Source organism: Dermacentor silvarum, chromosome 7, assembly GCF_013339745.2.
Source record: "Dermacentor silvarum isolate Dsil-2018 chromosome 7, BIME_Dsil_1.4, whole genome shotgun sequence".
NCBI classification, from domain to species: Eukaryota; Metazoa; Arthropoda; class Arachnida; order Ixodida; family Ixodidae; genus Dermacentor; species Dermacentor silvarum.
Window position 1 is genome coordinate 58,870,771 of NC_051160.1, and position 19,361 is coordinate 58,890,131.

The 19,361-nt window shown below is 50.9% G+C and overlaps 1 non-coding gene across 1 annotated transcript; it reads right to left on the reverse strand.

The window, feature by feature from the left end:
* Positions 1-11,252: 11,252 nt before the first annotated feature.
* Positions 11,253-11,436, reverse strand: LOC119459760 (U2 spliceosomal RNA). The gene has a single exon (XR_005193794.1). It is a non-coding gene; the product is annotated as a U2 spliceosomal RNA (small nuclear RNA).
* Between the last annotated feature and the right edge of the window lie 7,925 nt (positions 11,437-19,361).

The following is a 19,361-nucleotide window of genomic DNA, read 5'->3' on the forward strand; positions in this document are numbered from 1 at the left end:
TCATATTGCTACCAAGGCCGCTCACCTTACTTCGTATGACATTGCTGTGTTGCTATCGCATTCATTGCTTCGCCCTTAGGGCGAAACTGTGACATTTTTTATGTCCATAATTTTTGTGTTCTTCATGTGTTTGTGTTTACATGATTAAATACGCGAGAATCTTAATGCGCACAGCAAAATAACATCTGCAATATAACTGCTCGAGTTCCACGTCCTAGCTTGCCGCGGAGCTCCGTTTGCGTGGTGCATTTGCATCACAGTTTGCGCTCGTTTTCTGCTTTATATACTACTTGATGCACGAATGTGATCTGCCCGTACAAGTGACGACCTTTCTCAAAAGCAGACACACGAAAATGTGTTTTCCGGTGCGTCAGCCCTTAAAAACCGCAGTGCCAAATCACTGGAAGCACCGAGCGCCTTCGTCCCGTCGTCTGCTTCACATGCCAGTGCTCCGACAGCTGCCGCTCGCGGCGCTGTTCCCCAGCATATCGCCGGCGCGCCGCTGGCGCCTTACAACGGCCGCCCGGTGCCCATTAGAAGACTTCCAAAAGCATGGTAGGAGACCCACGGGCAAAAGTTTCTCGCGAACGCAATTTATTTTTCGTAAAACTTGACGAAACCTTCGTCAAATCTTAAAACGGCTCCGGATTCGTAAACTTTACGGAAAATTCACGAGGGTAGTATAGCCTTAAGAAGCCTCCGGTTATTGTGTGTGTGTTTTCTTTTTTTAGTGGCATTTATTGGCGCATGCTATTTTTTATGTTAAAGTTGCGATCAGTATGTCGATGCAGGATTCCCAAACCTTCCACGGATGTATACGCTTCTATCGATTCTCGAGCCAAGGTATACCGTTATGCTACGAAAAGCGATTGTCGTATACAAAGAGCAGACGCTCATTTCCGGGACATGTAGCGGGCAGCAGAAGCCCTTTCCCGGGGCTATATTGTACTCGGTAGCAGTAACTTACACCTTTCCCGAAGTATAAAGAAAAAGGTCAACAAAAATTACATTTCTACGCGTAGTCGGAACGCCTATGAGGAAACAGACGAAAGGGTAGAAAATGTGAAGGTACGTAATCACAAGATATAGGTGCATCAAGAAGTAAGAAGCCAGAAAGGGATTATTAAATATATATGGAAAGTGTTGAGACTGAGGAAAATATATTGACGCGTGTGCTCTAGGTAGACGACAACGACGATGGGCACATTAACGGACTCCGTCTAGTGGGTCAGTGGGATTTTGGCTAACGACGAAGAAGACGTGTCTCTATTCCGTTTTGCTTAAACAGGTCGTCCTGCTGTTCTTGAAGAACGTCTCCCTGTCCTCTCTCGGCGTTGTACCGTGACAGTGGTGGAGGTGCTGGGTATATTGACCACGCCTGATGCTACGGACTCCTGGGAGTCGTTCATCTAGCCCGGACGCATTGTCACCAGTTACGACCCCCGTGCACCGCTTCAGTCGTCGACTGCTAGGCCTCGCCCCGGAGTTCTCCCCTCTTCAACCACATCTTTCCAGGAGCTCCACACATCTGGCAATGGCCGAAACGAGCCCACCGCAAGCACCCCAATGCAGCCAGTCTCCCAGTCAACAACAGGTAACTGTTCTTCATCCGCTGGTTCCCGATCGCTATCGCGGTGCAGCGTTCGAAGACATTGAAGACTGGCTCGACAAGTACGAGCGCGTCGCCCAGATTAACCAGTGGACTGAGCAGCAAAAGCTCTCCCACGTCTATTTCGCGCTTGACGACAGTGGCCGTACTTGGTATGAGAACCGCGAAGCTAGCCTATCGACATGGCATGACTTTCGGCAGAAAATCACCGATACGTTTGCAAGTGCCGACCGACGCGACCGCGCCCAACAGTTGATGGAGCTACGGGTGCAACAACCCAATGAGTCGGTCACAATGTTCGCCGAAGACATGGCCCGTCTCTTTCGTAGAGCCGACCCGAACATGACCGAGGATAGGAAGTTACGCTACCTCATGCGAGGTGTAAAAGAGCAGTTGTTCGCGGGGCTTGTGCGCAATCCACCCGTCACCGTCGCTGATTTTATCAAGGAGGCTACGGCTATTGAGCGGGCCCTTCATCAACGATGCAGGCAGTACGATCGTCTGTCCACCAGCACCGCAATCAATGCCGCCGCATTGACTCCACAGTATCAGAGCTCCTTGCGTGAAATGATAAGAGAGATCGTCAGAGAAGAAGTTCACCGGATCCTGACATCGACACTGGATAGCCCCGTCGCGTCAATCACCGAAGTGGTACGCGACGAAATCAGGCAGGCGTTACCGGCCGCCGATCTTCCCGACCACCAGCGTCCCATGAGTTACGCCGCCGCTGTCCGATGTTCCCCACCCGTTACAACCACACCCCCGTACAACCAGCCTCCGAGAGCCGCTCCTTGGTCGCCGCCGCAAGAGGAGGCATTGCGGCACGCACCCGTGATGCCGATGCAGTCCTACCGCCAGCCGTCATTCGCCGCGCCTTGGACCACACCGCAAAACGACCCTTCGAGACGGCCACAATTTCGGAGATCCGACGCGTGGCGCACCGCCGATAACCGCCCTCTCTGTTTTAACTGCGGGGGCGCCGGCCATATTTCGCGCCATTGCTGGCATCGCGACACATCCTTTCGACCTCTTCGTCCGTGGTCTGATGGTCGACGTGCAGATGGCGACTCCCTGCTACGCCGCGACGACGCTGCTTTTCAGGGACCTTCCATAGCGCACCCGAATGATGAATCCGTGCCGAATGATCGGACCGATTTCGGCCATCGGTCGCGCTCTCCTACCCCTCCACGCCAGATGCCTGCTGGACGTACTTTTGCTAACTTTCAAGGCCGAAGGTCGCCCAGCCCCCGCCGGGGAAACTGAAGGCGGCGACCTCTGGGGGTAAGGCTGCAGGCCCGCCGCAAGACAATAAAAAGCCCCCAACTCGCCCGCTGCCGAACGCCGAGCAGCCGATAACCACCGACCCCGAAGAAATTGTGAGTGCCGACCTTGATGTTTTTGTGGATGGGCAGCCAGTGACAGCATTAGTCGACACTGGTGCTGACTTCTCTATAATAAGTCAGGAACTCGCCCTCCGCCTGAAGAAAGTGAAGACGCCATGGACGGGACCTCACATAAGGACGGCAGGCGGCCAATTACTGATGCCTACTGGAAGATGTACTGCAAGAATTAATATTGGAGATTCTTCTTTCGTGGCCGCTTTCATCGTTCTTCCTGCGTGCTGTAAAGATTTGATTCTTGGAATGGATTTCCTAAGGGAATACGGCGCCGTAATTAACATTCCAGACCGCATGGTGACGTTTTATAAGAGCCCTGGTTTAATCCATTACTTATCGCCGCAACACAATGCCTTTCGTTTAACAGCCGATGACGTCGTAATCCCACCTCGGTCATGTATTCTTGTTTCGGTGGCCTGTGACGTGCCGTTTCATTGCGAAGGAATTGCCGATCAAATAACCGTTTTGTTGTTTAGTCACGGTATCTCGGTCGCACGAGGAATTGTCAATGTCACCGACGGGCGCACGAACCTCTTGCTAACAAATTTTAGCACAGAGAGACGGCACCTTCCAAAAGGCACGGCTGTGGCTTATTTTGACGGTGTTGCGGATGTTCGCGGCTGCTGTTCGCTACTCGAAGAAGCGCCTACACAAGACCCAGCTCCCGCACTTGACGTCAGCACTGTTTTGCCGCCGCACGAACGAGAACAGCTTCTTACGCTATTGGCCCAGTTCGTCGACTGCTTTGCGTCGACTTCAAGAGTTGGTCGGACGCCTCTAACAAAGCACCGAATCATTACAGAGGATACGGCGAGACCCATTCACCAAAATCCTTATCGTGTGGCACCCAGAGAACGTGAAGCCATACAACAACAGGTGACAAAAATGCTTGAAGACGACGTGATCCAACCATCAACGAGTCCCTGGGCATCGCCTGTAGTTCTAGTCAAGAAAAAAAGACGGCAGCTTGCGTTTCTGTGTGGACTACCGAAAACTAAATCAAGTGACGAAGAAAGACGTGTACCCGCTACCCCGTATCGACGATTCCCTCGACAGGCTTCGACACGCACGTTACTTCTCTTCCATGGACTTAAAAAGCGGCTATTGGCAAATCGAGGTAGACCCCAGAGACCGTGAAAAAAGTGCTTTTGTGACCCCAGACGGCCTGTACGAATTTAAGGTTTTGCCTTTCGGCTTGTGCTCTGCGCCTGCTACGTTCCAACGCCTCATGGATACTGTGCTTTCCGGTCTGAAGTGGAAAACCTGCTTAGTGTACCTCGACGACGTCATCGTGTTTTCCGCCACGTTTAAAGAACACCTCGAACGGCTTGAAGCAGTTCTGCAGTCCATAAGATCCGCCGGCATCACGCTGAAACCGGAGAAGTGCCACTTTGGCTTTGCGGAACTACAGTTTCTTGGTCACGTCGTCAGCCACGCCGGTGTCCGCCCAGATCCTGCAAAAATTACCGCCGTCGCACAGTTTCCCGTACCATCCGACAAAAAGGCTGTCCGGCGGTTCCTCGGCCTCTGCGCTTATTACCGGCGGTTTATTGCAGACTTTGCTCGCATTGCGTCGCCGTTAACCCGCCTCACGAGAGACGATGCTCCTTTTGTATGGGGTGATGAAGAGCAAGGTGCATTTAACATCTTGCGGCAACGTCTCCAGACACCTCCAGTGCTTGCCCACTTTGATGAGACCGCTCCTACATTGCTCCACACGGATGCCAGCAATGTTGGCTTGGGAGCTGTTCTTGTACAGCGGCAGGAGGACATGGAAAGAGTGATTGCCTACGCAAGCCGAACACTCTCACGCACAGAGGCTAATTATTCCACAACTGAGAAAGAATGCCTCGCGGTGGTATGGGCGGTTATGAAATTTCGCCCATATTTGTACGGCCGCCCTTTCAAAGTTATCAGCGACCACCATTCACTGTGTTGGTTGACGAACCTTAAAGATCCGTCCGGACGATTGGCACGTTGGAGCCTAAGGCTGCAAGAGTTTGACATGACGGTCATGTACAAGTCGGGGAAGCGACATACGGATGCTGACTGCCTGTCTCGATCGCCGATAGAGTCGGCTTCTCCACTCGAAGAAGACGGTACAGCATTTCTTTGTGTTCTGGACACAGCCGCCATCGCTCAACAACAACGGGACGACCCTGAGTTGCTTGCACTCATCACCTACTTAGAAGGAAGGTCTGCGAAAGCACCTAGAGTTTTCGCCAGAGGACTGTCGTCGTTTTGTTTACGGGCCAAAGTCCTTTACAAAAGAAACTTTTCTTCTACCGGGTCCCCCTACCTGCTCGTCATTCCTGCAGCTCTTCGTTCGGAAGTACTTCAAGCTTGTCACAACGAGATGACTTCTGGTCACTTAGGCTACACGCGAACATTGGGCAGAGTGCGGCAAAGCTACTACTGGCCGAGACTTACCACGGCCGTGAAACATCACGTTCGCTTTGTCTTGACTGCCAGAGGCGCAAGTCACCTCCGACGAAACCAGCCGGCCTCCTACAACCTGTCCAGGTTCCTCGAACACCATTTGATCAAATTGGAATGGATATCTTGGGCCCACTTCCTACTTCCACTGCAGGGAATCGCTTTGTTCTCGTCGCAACCGACTATCTGACACGTTACGCTGAAACAAAGGCCATTCAGAAAGGCACAGCGGCCGAGGTGGCGCGCTTTTTCATTGAAAATGTTGTGTTGCGACACGGAGCCCCAAGCGTCGTAATTACCGACAGAGGAACCGCATTCACGGCTGCACTTTTAGATCACGTCTTGCTGCTAAGTGGAACAGCTCATCGGAAGTCGACCGCCTACCATCCACAAACCAACGGACTGACAGAGCGCCTTAACAAAACAATTGAAGACATGCTTTCAATGTACGTGGATGTCGAACATAAAAATTGGGATGACATCCTCCCTTATATCACGTTTGCGTACAACACGGCGAAACAAGAGACGACGCGCATGACTCCGTTCACCCTTGTTCATGGCCGAGATGTACGAACGATGTTGGATGCAATGCTTCCACACGAATTTGACGACACCGAAACGGACACAGATGTCTTCACGCAACGTGCCGAAGAGGCTCGGCAGCTCGCGCGTATGCGGATCTGCCAGCAGCAAGACTACGACGCAGGCCGCTATGATGCCCACCGTAGAACCGTAAGCTATGAAGTCGGCGACAGAGTGTGGGTTTGGACACCCATACGGAAACGAGGCCTCTCCGAAAAGCTGTTAAGGCGATACTTCGGCCCATATCGGGTATTGCGGCGACTCAGTGATGTCACCTACGAGGTCGTCCCCGATAGCCCCAACTGTACGAGGCGCCGCCCGCACCGTCCTGATGAACTTGTGCATGTTGTACGCATGAAGCCGTATGTGAGCGAATGACTTTGCGAGAGACCCTCACTTCCGCAAGTGGCATTTCTGATATAGCATCGGGACGATGCTCTTCTAAGGAGGGACAAATGACGCGTGTGCTCTAGGTAGACGACAACGACGATGGGCACATTAACGGACTCCGTCTAGTGGGTCAGTGGGATTTTGGCTAACGACGAAGAAGACGTGTCTCTATTCCGTTTTGCTTAAACAGGTCGTCCTGCTGTTCTTGAAGAACGTCTCCCTGTCCTCTCTCGGCGTTGTACCGTGACAATATATATATATACCCTGAAGACGCGCGGTCGATGGGCTTACGCTTCTGTAATAATTAGCTTTGCCGCATCACATAGTGATTAGTGACGCAGGGGGACTCGGCGCGTGCGCGGTTAGACATCTCCCACGATCCAATTGTCTGTTTTTCGTTTGTGTCTGTGCCACTTTGGGCTACATTGGCTCTAGAGTTGCGCTGATGAGCTCTAGGTCGCGGGTTCGGTCACGGTGGCCGCATTTCGATGCGGGCGGAATGCAAGAAAAGTGCTCGCGCATCGCGTGCATTGGGTTCACATTAGGCAGCCCCAGGTGGTCAAGATTAATCCGGAGCCCCCGCCACTACGGCGTGCCTCGTAATGAGATCGTGGTTTTTGCACGTAGAACCGCAGAATTTAATTCAATTAGTTAAGTTACCGTAGTCAATATGCAAGACCAACAAGCCCAACAGTCAGTCGATCCTTCTAAACTATATAGTCGTTTTCCTTTTTTTTTTTCGTTTGTGTCGATCTGCCACTTCGCGCTATAAATTATACCATATAGCCACCGTTTCCAAAACGACTTCACGCGATGCGGCCTGTGACGATCTGAATGACCTGCGCATCTACGTAATCCATTTCATTACATAGAGGGCAGCGAAGGCTCGTATCAACCAGTCAGTAAAAAGCTGCGTGTTCCAAAAAAGGGAGGACAGGCCACCCCTTTTGTGACATACTACAATAATCGTTCCGTCAATCTTCGTTTCAGTCGGCATCGCGCGAAGGGCGATTAGAGGCGGACAATCGGGGGAGCCTTGATTCTTCCGGTTCTCCTTTACGGTTGGATGACGCGAACCGTAGCATTTCGCTGTTCTGCACGTATAGTTTGTGTTGACAATTCTCAGATAATACATTGAAGAAAGAGCAGAGATGCCTATGCGGGCTCGAAAGAAAATTTGGGCTAGTTGTTAGACAAATTCATCGTGATGTCTCTTGAGTCTTCTGTTTTGGCGCCCATTACACCACACGATGGGCTGCCCACGGGATTAGTGCGCTTCTGAGCGTGTGTAGAAATTTGACAGCGAAGCTGTTTCGGGCGACCCTGTGCCGTCCTCCGTTCGCTAAAACCCACGTGACCTAGCGGGAGAGGAGAGGAAAAGAAGAGCTCAGCCCTGTGAGAATGCTGCGAGAGGGTGCAGATGAAAAGGGGAACGGGGAGGGGAGTGGACGTAAGTCGCGCCGTCCAATACTCGCATTTCGAGGGGGAGAGCGGGAGGCGCGCCAACCAATGGCGGTGTACGAAAAAAGTAGGGCAACGGAGGAGTCGGCTGTGAGAGGAGTTCGCGTTAGCGTTGGTTGCATATACGGAGCTTTGGTCAACGACTCGTGTCTGGGAACGTCGTAGAAAAGCGTGAGGAACGCGCTAGGAACGCCGTCGCCCGTGAACGCCGACGCGTCCCATCCCCCGCAAGTAGCGCCGTTCACAGCTTCGCTGCTCGACCATCTTCACGGTGCAGAAGGAGCGGTGATTTTTGTTCAGAGCACACGCACACATATATACAGGGTGTCCCAACTATCATGCAAGAAGATTTTAACTCCACAATGCCCGAATGCCATTCCACATCAAATTAAAACAGCTTATTCACATTTATTTACGGCTATAGGGGGTATATTGGTACAAAGAAAACAATGAAACAATAATTATCAACACATTAATTAGTAAGGTAATTATTTACTTAGTAATTGATTTGCTGAACTATCCACAACTGAAAACTCCCTCAGGTATATCAAAAACACTTGTATGGGCCCTGCATAGGGTTTCCAGTGCTTAAATCAGAGTTCTAGGTGCCAAAATCAGCGTATCAAAAATTATACATTGGGCGTTGTGGGGTTAAAATATGCAAATGCCACGTAACTGGAGAGAACCAAGGTAATGTTTGCCGTCGCTTGGAGATACTCAGATTTCTTGCATTCCGCCTAATTACATAATTAGTCTTAATTATTTAATCAACTTCTCAAATATTATAGTTAGGTGAAAAGTGGCAATGAGAAGATTGTAGAGCAACATGGAAGACTCCCGATACAGCTTTCTGTAGATCAATGCCATCTACATAAAAGTGTGTTTTTTTTTCCGAGCGTAAAAGAAGCCCGCGAATACACGCAAAGTGCCTCGAGCGGCCAGTCGAGCGGCAATGAGTGGGGGCTGGCTTTGAGCGTATCGAAATTGTAGATGAAGTAGTTATTGCGTTATTCTCGTTCCCTTGTAGCCCACCAACTAATAATAAGGTAGTAGAAGCATCATGTCAAGGTGTACACGACAGTGTACAGGAGGCCAGCAGAAAAAGCTCTAAGATGACAGCTTGACAAGGATGCAGGCCACTGCATTGGCACCTTTGCAGCAACAGGAAAGCAAAGGCGGCGCGAAGAAACGTCTTGGCGCCGCCTTTGTTCCGACGAGCTCGAAGAGGGACCCTGCTTCGTCCAAGTATGGAACGCGCTCACGGAATGGCACAAGTAACGGACAACTTAATTATTCGAACCGTAGATCACAATCGAAAGCTCGGTAATATCATGCGTAGCTAAGTGAACATGTATACGGGTTTCGTAGAGTGGCAGGGCGGATCGCGCAGCCGGTATAAGGACATCGGGATTAAAAAAAAAAAACTGTCAGCCATTCCACTAAGGTGGAGACGGAAGACCAGCGAAGCTGTACATTGGTGGGAATTATGTATTTCCAAATATTACTATTAAGATATGATGGTGTAATTCGCAATTTGAACTATTAAAGAATGAGAAATATATATTCCGGTGGTTTTCATTTATTTAGTGACTACAGGGACCATCAGCGAAGCTGTTAAGGGCTCAGTTTCCGATGGTTGTGTCCGCGTGTAGGAAAAAGTTGTCCCAGTTTCACCTGAAAGGCGAAGCATCAATTGCGATAGCAAATTTGTAGAGAGCTATACGGAGTAATGATATTAGCTTTATCAGCTGTATAAACTTGGACATGCAGCAGCACCGGCAACACGCAGAACTATTGTCGACGCCGTCGGCGTTTTGCCCGCGTTCGCTCAAAATGCGTGCGGCGTTGGTGACTGTTGCCGAAGCCTCTGATATAAATAGGCACTTGGTGCCGCAGCTAAACGTCGCCTCCCTTCCCTCCTCCTCCCCCCCTCCCCCACGGCCTCTCGCGCGTCGGAAGAAGGCACGTTTGCTCTACATATATGGTGATTGTAAAGGAGGAAAGAGACGCTTACTTCTGCAGCCCTTAAGCGAGCACGGCGCAGAACGCGCGTTTGTTCGCCGTGCGTTCACTCCCCGTGAAAGCGCGCGCCCCTCGCGCCCTTTCACTCGCACATACAGCGTTGAGCCGTGCTCCCTCAAGGGCTGCAGAAGATAGCGCCAACCTTTCCCTTTCCCTCAAGAACCACTTACCTACCTACTTACCTACCGGCGACGATTTCATCTCCATTGACGTCATACGGAACCTCACGGCGACGGCGACGGCGACGGCTACGGCGACGGCGACGCCGACGGCAGAAATCTGCTTTTGAGTGTCCATATAATTGCTATCGCAATAAAACTCATTGGCGTATGCTGTATGTGCGAGCGGGGAGCGAACGCACGGCGGAGAGCAAACGCGACCTATTCCGTCGCGCTAAAGGCCGTGGGGGGAGGGGAGTGAGGGGAGGCGACGTTTAGCTGCGGCACCAAATGCACATTTATATAAAAATGTTACGAGGCGAGATGGTGGGTTAGAATTCCGACGCAGCTCGACGAGTGTCTCATTCTGATCTCGTCGAAAACCTCCGAGCCGCGCCCAGAGGCACCGGCAACAGTCACCAACACCGCGCGCGTTCGGTGCGAACGCGGGCAAAACGCCGACGGCGTCGACAACAGCTGCGCGTTGCTGGTGCTGCTGCATGTCCAAGTTTATACAGCTGATAAAACTACTATCCTTACTCCGGATAGCTCTCTACTAATTTGCTATCGCAACTGATGCTTCGCCTTTCGGGTGAAACTGCGACCATTATTTCTTTTTTCTACACGCGGACACGACCATCGTAGAATGAGCCCCATCTTCGCTGTAATATAGTGGCCATGCTCTTCCGTTTTCCGTACTTGATGATGGCCTAAAATGTGCCGATAGAAGGAACGCATGAATGAGCTAGAGGCTTTCGTTTCACAAGCTGCGTTTGCGCCGTGAAGCCGTGTGGACACCAAATGTCCCAGCAAATACCCTCAAACTTCGTGCCCATTCCCCTTCTATTAATCTGCCTGCGCCAGACTTGAACGTAACGAATTACACGTAATTAATTACTTCTAATCAATTATATTTTTGGTAGTGTTGTAATTGATAGATAACTTTTTTGACTCGGTAACGCTGGCTGTAATTCAATCACTTTTTTAGTAACGGATTACACGTAACCAGTTATACTTTATTCAGGAAACAAGCTGTAACAGGCGACGCATCTTTGAACACTTAAACTTTGCGGGAATTACAGTCTGCATCGACGCGGACGCGTTCAGATGCCGCAATTCAATTATGGTGCAGATACCCTATGTGAGGATCTAATTAAAAGCATGATTTTTGACCATGGTTTTCTGACCCCCGTAGAGGGTGAGTGTGCCGATCCCAGAGGCAAGTGCAATACCGGGCCAACCTGTGGCGAAGGTGAAGCGAGCAAGCACTCCGCCCCATTCCAAAAATAAGTTTAATATCTTGGGTCCAAATAGGACCCGTATCAGATATTAAGCTGATAAGAACCGATAACTGATAACTGATAACTGACCGATAACTGATAAGAACTTCTCATAAGGAGAAGTTTATTGACGTGTTATCACTTATACACAAATTATCCATGTACACATTGGATTGCACTTACAGCGTTGTACAAATATCGCTTTTGGGGTTTGCATGAAATCTATTTACAATGTTTACATTTTGAGGAATGTACAATACCAGAGACTATTTACTTCCTTAACACTTCTGTTGTGAAATTTTGCGTGTTTTTACATACTTTTCAATTTGCATACATGTCACTAGATTACACTTTTGCTAGGGCGGAAGGAATTACACCATCCCCGCTTTTCTGCATCAGTTTTGTTTTATTTGCTTATACAAACAAAATATTGTTGCAGGAAGAAAGCAGGCCCACGAGTGTAGAAGGATGTATATTTACAAGCGAAGAAATATGGCGTTCAGGCAACGGCCAGAGACTTCGTCTTACTCTCGTTCGCGTCACCTTCTTCTTTCCCTTCACCGTAACATCACCCTCCCGGTGGGGTTAGCTCCGTCCCGGTGCAGGTTATGGAGCGTCGCTTAATGGGGAGACATAGGGCTTGAGCCTGGCGACGTGAACAACATCGCTGGTGACGTTGGGAGACACTGAAGGCTGACCGACTGGGGCGATCTCGTATGTCACGTCGGACAGTTGTCGTAAGATCTGGTATGGACCAGAATAACGGGAAAGGAGTTTTTCCGACAAGCCGACTCGACGTGAAGGCGTCCAGAGAAGGACAAGGGAACCAGGTGAAAAATGGTGGTCTCGGTGCCGAAGGTCGTAGCGTCGTTTTTGAGAAGCTTGCGAGACTGTGAGGCGATGACGCGCGACCTCTCGGGCCTGGGCGGCTAAGGTAATAGCATCGCGAGCGTAACCAGTGCTGGGTGATTGTACTGCGGAAGGTAGCAACGTGTCGAAGGGCAAGGTGGGGTCGCGGCCATACAAAAGGTAAAATGGGGAGAATCCGGCAGTATCGTGACGGGACGAGTTGTATGCGAAAGTGATGTACGGTAAAGCGACGTCCCAGTCGCGGTGATCGTCGGAAACGTACAGGGCCAGCATTTCGGTTAGTGTGCGGTTGAGTCGTTCGGTGAGGCCGTTTGTTTGAGGGTGGTGTGCGGTAGCGAGCTGGTGTTCTGTAGAACAGGAGCGGAGCAGATCATCGACGACCTTCGAGAGAAAGTAGCGGCCGCGATCCGTGAGTAACTGGCGAGGGGCGCCGTGGTGCAGGATGACGTCGTATAGTAGGAAGTCGGCGACATCTGTAGCGCAGCTGGTTGGCATCGCTCGTGTAATGGCATATCTCGTGGCATAATCTGTTGCTACAGCAATCCATTTGTTTCCTTTCATAGAAATAGGAAAGGGGCCAAGGAGGTCGAGGCCCACACGGAAGAAGGGCTCTGTAGGGATAGCAATTGGTTGAAGCAAACCAGCAGGAGGCATAGCAGGCGTCTTGCGGCGCTGACACAGGTCGCAAGAAGTGACATAACGGCGCACAGAGCGATAAATGCCGGGCCAGAAGAAGCGGCGCCGCAGGCGGTCGTAAGTACGAGTGATGCCCAGATGTCCAGCAGTGGGAGCGTCGTGAAGTTGCTGGAGCACGGCCAGTCGAAGGTGCTTTGGAACGACTAGGAGCAGCTCCGGGCCATCAGGACGAACACTACGACGGTATAAAGTTCCATCGCGCAAGGTGAACATCCGCAGAGACGGGTCATTAGGCGAGGAGCTTAGGCGTTCCATAAGTGTTCGAAGAACAGGATCTTGGCGTTGCTCGTCGCCAATATGGAGAAAGCCGGAGAGAGACAGAATACTGATGTCCGAGTCTGCATCGGTATCGTCCGGTTGATCCACAGGATTGCGGGACAGGCAGTCAGCGTCTTTATGCAGGCGCCCTGACTTATACGTAATAGAAAATGTATATTCTTGTAGACGCAATGCCCAACGTGCAAGTCGTCCAGATGGGTCCTTCAAAGAGGAGAGCCAGCAGAGGGCGTGATGATCGGTTACGACGCAGAAGCTCCGACCGAAAAGGTACGGCCGAAATTTCGCGACCGCCCATACGAGCGCGAGGCATTCCCTCTCAGTGATGGAGTAATTTCGCTCGGGCGTGGAAAGAAGGCGGCTGGCGTCAGCGATGACACGGTCGTGGCCCTGTTGACGTTGAGCGAGGATAGCGCCGATGCCATAACCACTCGCGTCAGTTCGTACTTCAGTAGGTGCAGAAGGGTCAAAGTGTGACAGAATCGGGGAGGTTGTAAGCCGCTCGATCAGGGTAGAGAAGGCTTGCTCCTGCAGTGGTCCCCAAGAGGCATCTTTCTTAAGAAGGTCAGTGAGAGGGCGAGCGATGTCGGCAAATTGTTTCACAAATCGTCGGAAATAAGAGCATAAGCCCAGAAAACTACGGACATCGTTTGTTGAACAAGGTACAGGAAAATTGCGCACAGCGTGGACTTTCTGTGGATCAGGTTGGATTCCGGCGGCGTTTACGAGATGGCCGAGCATGGTAATTTCACGGCGACCGAAATGGCACTTGGAGGAGTATAGCTGAAGGCCAGCCCTGCGAAACACGGAGAGTATGGTCGTGAGGCGCCTCAGGTGGCTCTCAAAGTTCGACGAAAAGACAATCACATCGTCGAGGTAACAGAGGCATGTAGACCACTTCAAGCCGCGCAGCAGAGAGTCCATCATGCGCTCAATGTAGCTGGCGCATTGCATAATCCAAAGCGCATGACTTTAAATTGGTACAGACCGTCCGGCGTGACGAAGGCGGTTTTCTCGCGGTCCATCTCGTCGACGCTAATCTGCCAATACCCGGAGCGGAGGTCAATTGATGAAAAGTATTGGGATCCGTGAAGGCAGTCAAGAGCGTCGTCAATGCGAGGCAGGGGATAAACATCCTTCTTTGTTATCTTGTTGAGGTGACGGTAGTCAACGCAGAAGCGCCACGAGTTGTCTTTTTTCTTTACTAAGACAACCGGTGATGCCCACGGGCTACTGGAAGGTTCAATGATGTCCTTGTCCATCATCTTGTCGACCTCTTTCTGGATTATGGCCCTTTCTGTTGCGGAGACACGATATGGCCGCCTATGAATGGGGCTGGCGTCACCGGTGTTGATGCGATGCGTGACAACAGATGTCTGACCAAGTGGACGGTCGTCCAAATCAAAGATATCCCGATAAGATGACAGGAGGTGACGAAGAGCTGTTGTTTGCTCGGAAGGAAGGTCAGGGGCGATCATCTTACAAACATCGTCCGCAGGCGTCGAGCACGAAGGAATGGGTGACAAAGGTGCGTTGGTACTCAGGAAGGATTCGGAGGCCAAAGAAGAAATCTCAAATTCATCCAAAGGAGTGATAAGTGCGACGGCAATGCCGAGTGGCTGCACATGCGTCGAAAATCCAAAATTGAGGATGGGCACCCGAGCGCAGTTTTCGAGGATCCGGATTAAGGTGCTCGGTAGGGCAATATTTCGTGACAAAACCACGTCAGTAAGCGGAGACACGACGTACTCGCCATCAGGTACGGGAGGACAGGGCGTCAGGAGGACATTGGTAGCCGCCTGTGGAGACAGCCGTGCAAACTCAGCAGAACATAAGCGGGGTGAAGCACAAGTTGTTGCGTCTGCGTCGGCAGGAAGCGGCAGATCCAGCTGTACAACACCTGCGGAGCAGTCAATTTGGGCAGAGTGTTTCGAAAGGAAGTCGAGGCCGAGAATTAGGTCGTGTGGACAGTGCTCGAGTACGATAAATAAAACAACGCTATAATGGCCCGCAATGGTCACACGTGCTGTGCACATTCCAAGAACAGGTGAAGTACTGCCATCGGCGACTCGCACAGTGCACGGTACGGCGGGAGTCAGAACCTTTTTGAGCCTTCGGCGGAGAGCAGCGCTCATAACTGAAAGCTGCGCTCCTGTGTCAACGAGAGATGTGACAGGAACACCATCAACTTCAATGTCCAGTAGGTTTCCACGTGTAGGCAGGGTCAACAGAGGATTTGTGGGCCGGGTCGGAGTTGCAGCTTCACCTCCGGGAGCTGCACCGCCTAGTTTCCCGAAGGGAAGCGACCGGTTGCAGATGGGGACGAAGAGCGGTGAACGAGAGGCGAACGGGACCGACGGCCTTGCGGAGACGGGGAGCGGCTGGATCTTGGTGGAGCACTGTCGGCGTTGATGTTCCGAGGCGGCGTGTAGGGCGAGAAAGTGCGATTGTCTGGTACTTGGCGGTAGTGACTCGGAGACGACCACCGAGGAGACGACGACCAGCGATTACGGCAATGACGGGCGATGTGTCCAATACCGGAACAATTAAAACAGATGGGTCTGTCATCCGGTGTGCGCCAGTCAGCGGGGTTGCGGCGGAGTGGTGGGAAGCTTTGCGTCTGGGAGCGAGCGGCCGGAGAAATCTGGTAGGTGTTCGTATGGCGGACCGAGCAGAGAGATGGAATGCCCAAACTCGCTATTTCTTCCCGAACGACCGCTTGTATAAGCGAGATAGCGGGCACACTTTCCCGACAGTCGGAACGAATTGGAGCCGGAGCCATGGCCTCAAGCTCACGGCGAACGATACGCGTTAGATCTTCTGATCCTGTCGGCTGAACGAACCGCGGCGGGTCTGCGCACGAAGATGTCGCGGCGGTATTGGGCAGCCTGTCGAAATGTTGAGGGACGCGGCGGCCTTTCGCTTGTTCGAAGCGCCGGCACTCCTTTATAATTGCATCCGCAGTGGCACAATCCTTACACATCAGGAGATTGAAGGCGTCGTCTGCAATACCTTTTAGTATATGACCAATCTTGTCCGCCTCGGTCATGGTGTTATCAGCCTTGCGGCAGAGAGCCAGCACATCCTGTATGTACACGACATAGGATTCTGTGGACGTCTGAGCGCGGCATGCAAGTTCTTTTTTTGCTGCCAACTGACGACCGACAGGTCTGCCAAACAGGTCACGCATTTTTTCTTTGCAGACATCCCAGCTTGTTAGGTCAGCTTCATGCGTATCGTACCATTGCTTCGCAGTTCCTTTCAGATAAAACATGAGGTTTGCTAGCATCATTGTTGGACCCCACCTGTTGTTGTCGCACACTCGTTCGTACATCGCAAGCCAGTCCTCGACGTCGGTGTTGTCCGTGCCACAAAATGTCCCCGGGTACCGCAGATGAGTGAGGATGACCGTTGGCGTGGACTGCTGAGGCGTTGTCGGTTGTGTCGGTTGATCTGCCATTGTGGCGGCAGGTAGATGAGGTCCACTGCGAAGTTCCGTGATTGTACCCCGCACCTCCACCAAAATGTTGCAGGAAGAAAGCAGGCCCACGAGTGTAGAAGGATGTATATTTACAAGCGAAGAAATATGGCCTTCAGGCAACGGCCAGAGACTTCGTCTTCCTCTCGTTCGCGTCACCTTCTTCTTTCCCTTCACCGTAACAATATGTACAAACTATTTCCCACAGTTTGTCTTCCCCGTGGGTAATGATAGAGCACTGATTGTGGGTTCACATGGATTCAATCGATTTGCCTACGAGGGGGAGGTTGGCGGAAGTAGGGAGAAATCTGGCGAGTTAATAAGGAATGATAGGAAATTCCAGCGTATCTTTTATTACTATCCAAATCGTGTATGCCACTTCATCAAGAAGCGGTCTAATCCATTTATTGCAAGTTCCTTGTTTAGTATTTCACTGATTCAGACTCTCGTACTTTTTAATACCGGATAAACAGCTTTCTGTGGTTTTCTTTGGCCTTCCGCCAACCCTCTCCTCTTCTAAAGATTAAACATAATCATAATCGTTCGTAACTTATCGAAAAATGATTTCATCTTTTCTGGTTTTAATAGTTTCTCGACTTGTAAGTTTGCAGTGGCCAATCTCCAAATCGCTTTGGCCGGGGTGCACTCTTTGAACGCATGTTTTCGTGTTTCAGGAGTTTGGCAGTTGGGGCATCGCTCCGTTGGTGTAACGCCAAAACGTGCTAGCTGGATCTTTGTTGGAAAGACGCCCCTACCTTCGTTTCCACTCCATAAACTCCATTTTTCTGGCGCGCTTTTCCTTGTTTTGTCAGGGCCGAGTTCTTTAAGCGCTACTTTTGCACTCACTTCTGGCCGCTTTCTGTTATTGCAGTGTCTAGATATAGCTCCCAAACGGCTCTATTTGTGCTAACTGCATCTTTATAAAATTGTAGCGGTGCTTCAACTCGTGGACCTTGCCGCTTTTCTGCTGTTACGTTTCGGTCCAGTGTACTGAGCCAATATCTTACTAAAGGACCTTCCCACATAGTCATTTGTGGTCACGAAGTGTTCTTCTTTCTGGGGTTTTACGTGCCAAAACCAGTTCTGATTATGAGGCACGCCGTAGTGGAGGGCTCCGGAATAATTTTGACCACCTGGGGTTCTTTAACGTGCACTACAACGCAAGCACACGGGCGTTTTTTGCATTTCGGTCACGAAGTGTAGTCACGAAGTGTGTGGCTACTGTTGTCGGCTGCTAATAAATAAATGTCCTCTTAGTGCCACGTTTGGTACTCCTAGACCGCCTCGTGTCGTGGGTAGTCTTGTAATTTTAGATTGGGTTACAGGTGCCGACTTTTTTGTCCCACCTGTGAGGGAATTAAACTTATTGGCGACTAGACGGGGCATTCTTGTGACTCTTGGCACGTAAAAGGCCGGGGCGCAAAGCTTGGTTCTGACTACATCTGCCTTATTTAGTAAACTTAATTGGGGGTAATTTGGTTCTTCGACTATTTGTGTAGCTTTTTCCAAGGGCTCTTCCCAACTTTTCGGAGAAACGGCCCCGGGTTCAAACCATATTCTGAGCACCTTGGCTGCTGTTAGGAATTTTATGCGTATGTATGATACGAATTCTAGTATATATGTCCTGAAGCTAAAAATAAGATAGTTAATTAGTGAATCTTCTTAATCAGCTACATGGACATAGTACTTTCTCGCGTAAGTAACTTCCGCCTCTTCCATAAATACACCTGCAGAGGCGTACCAGCGCTGTCAAAGGCGAGTTTTTTTTTTATCTGTCAGAACTAAAAGGCGAAAAAATGTGGCATGTGCGAACGTTTCCTTCTATATATTTGAGCGTTAATCAACAAATACACACGACAAAAGATTTAAATGGGATGTACCATGGTCGTTCCCTTTTGCGGAAGAGTTGAAGTTAACGTAAGCGTGTATCACTTGTTCGCTGTTTCATCGGCACCCGTGAACACGAACACTGAGTACTCGGCTGTAAAAGCCAGACCACACGTACGCTTGCGGACGCGCGCCCACGCATGCGCAGACGGTGCGGCACGGCTCGTACGCGTCGAAACGCGGCGCGATCTCGATGATCCGCTGCTCTCTGATATTGCGCGCTTGGGCAAGGCATATTGGCTTGGGCTGCCTCGCACCGGCGCGCCTCGCTACGCAGCTACGGCGCGGTACATTCAACTCGGAATTCTCGGTTTCCATTTCGATCCAGACGGCCTGTCTTCTGAAAACTGGCAGCAAGCTAAAGAGAAGCTTGAAACCAGGATTCAGGAGTTCAGCGTGTTGTCGTGTCCATTGACAGCTAGAGCGAACATTCTTAGGTCTCTTCTTTTTTCTTTTCTCACGTATGTAGCATGTGTGTCCCCTGTTCCAACCCGAACCAAGCTTATCTTGGAGAGGGTTCTCCTTCGGTTTCTCTGGAAAGGGACAACTGGCTGTGTAGCTAGGCAGGTACTTAAGCTGCCCAAGGATAAGGGAGGACTCGGAATTCCCGACTTGGGCATAGTAGCTGCTGCACTGCACGTCAGATGGACCCAGGTTGCCCTTAGCTCAGATATGCTCCTGACTCGAAGCTTTACTTCCTTCTTCCTTAGCACTAGACTCCGTTTGTTTTCCCAGAGCACATTCTCTCACTGTGTGCCTCGCTCAGGAACCCCGTCCCCATTCTATGCGATGGCTGCCAATTCATTGGCGCGCCTTCGC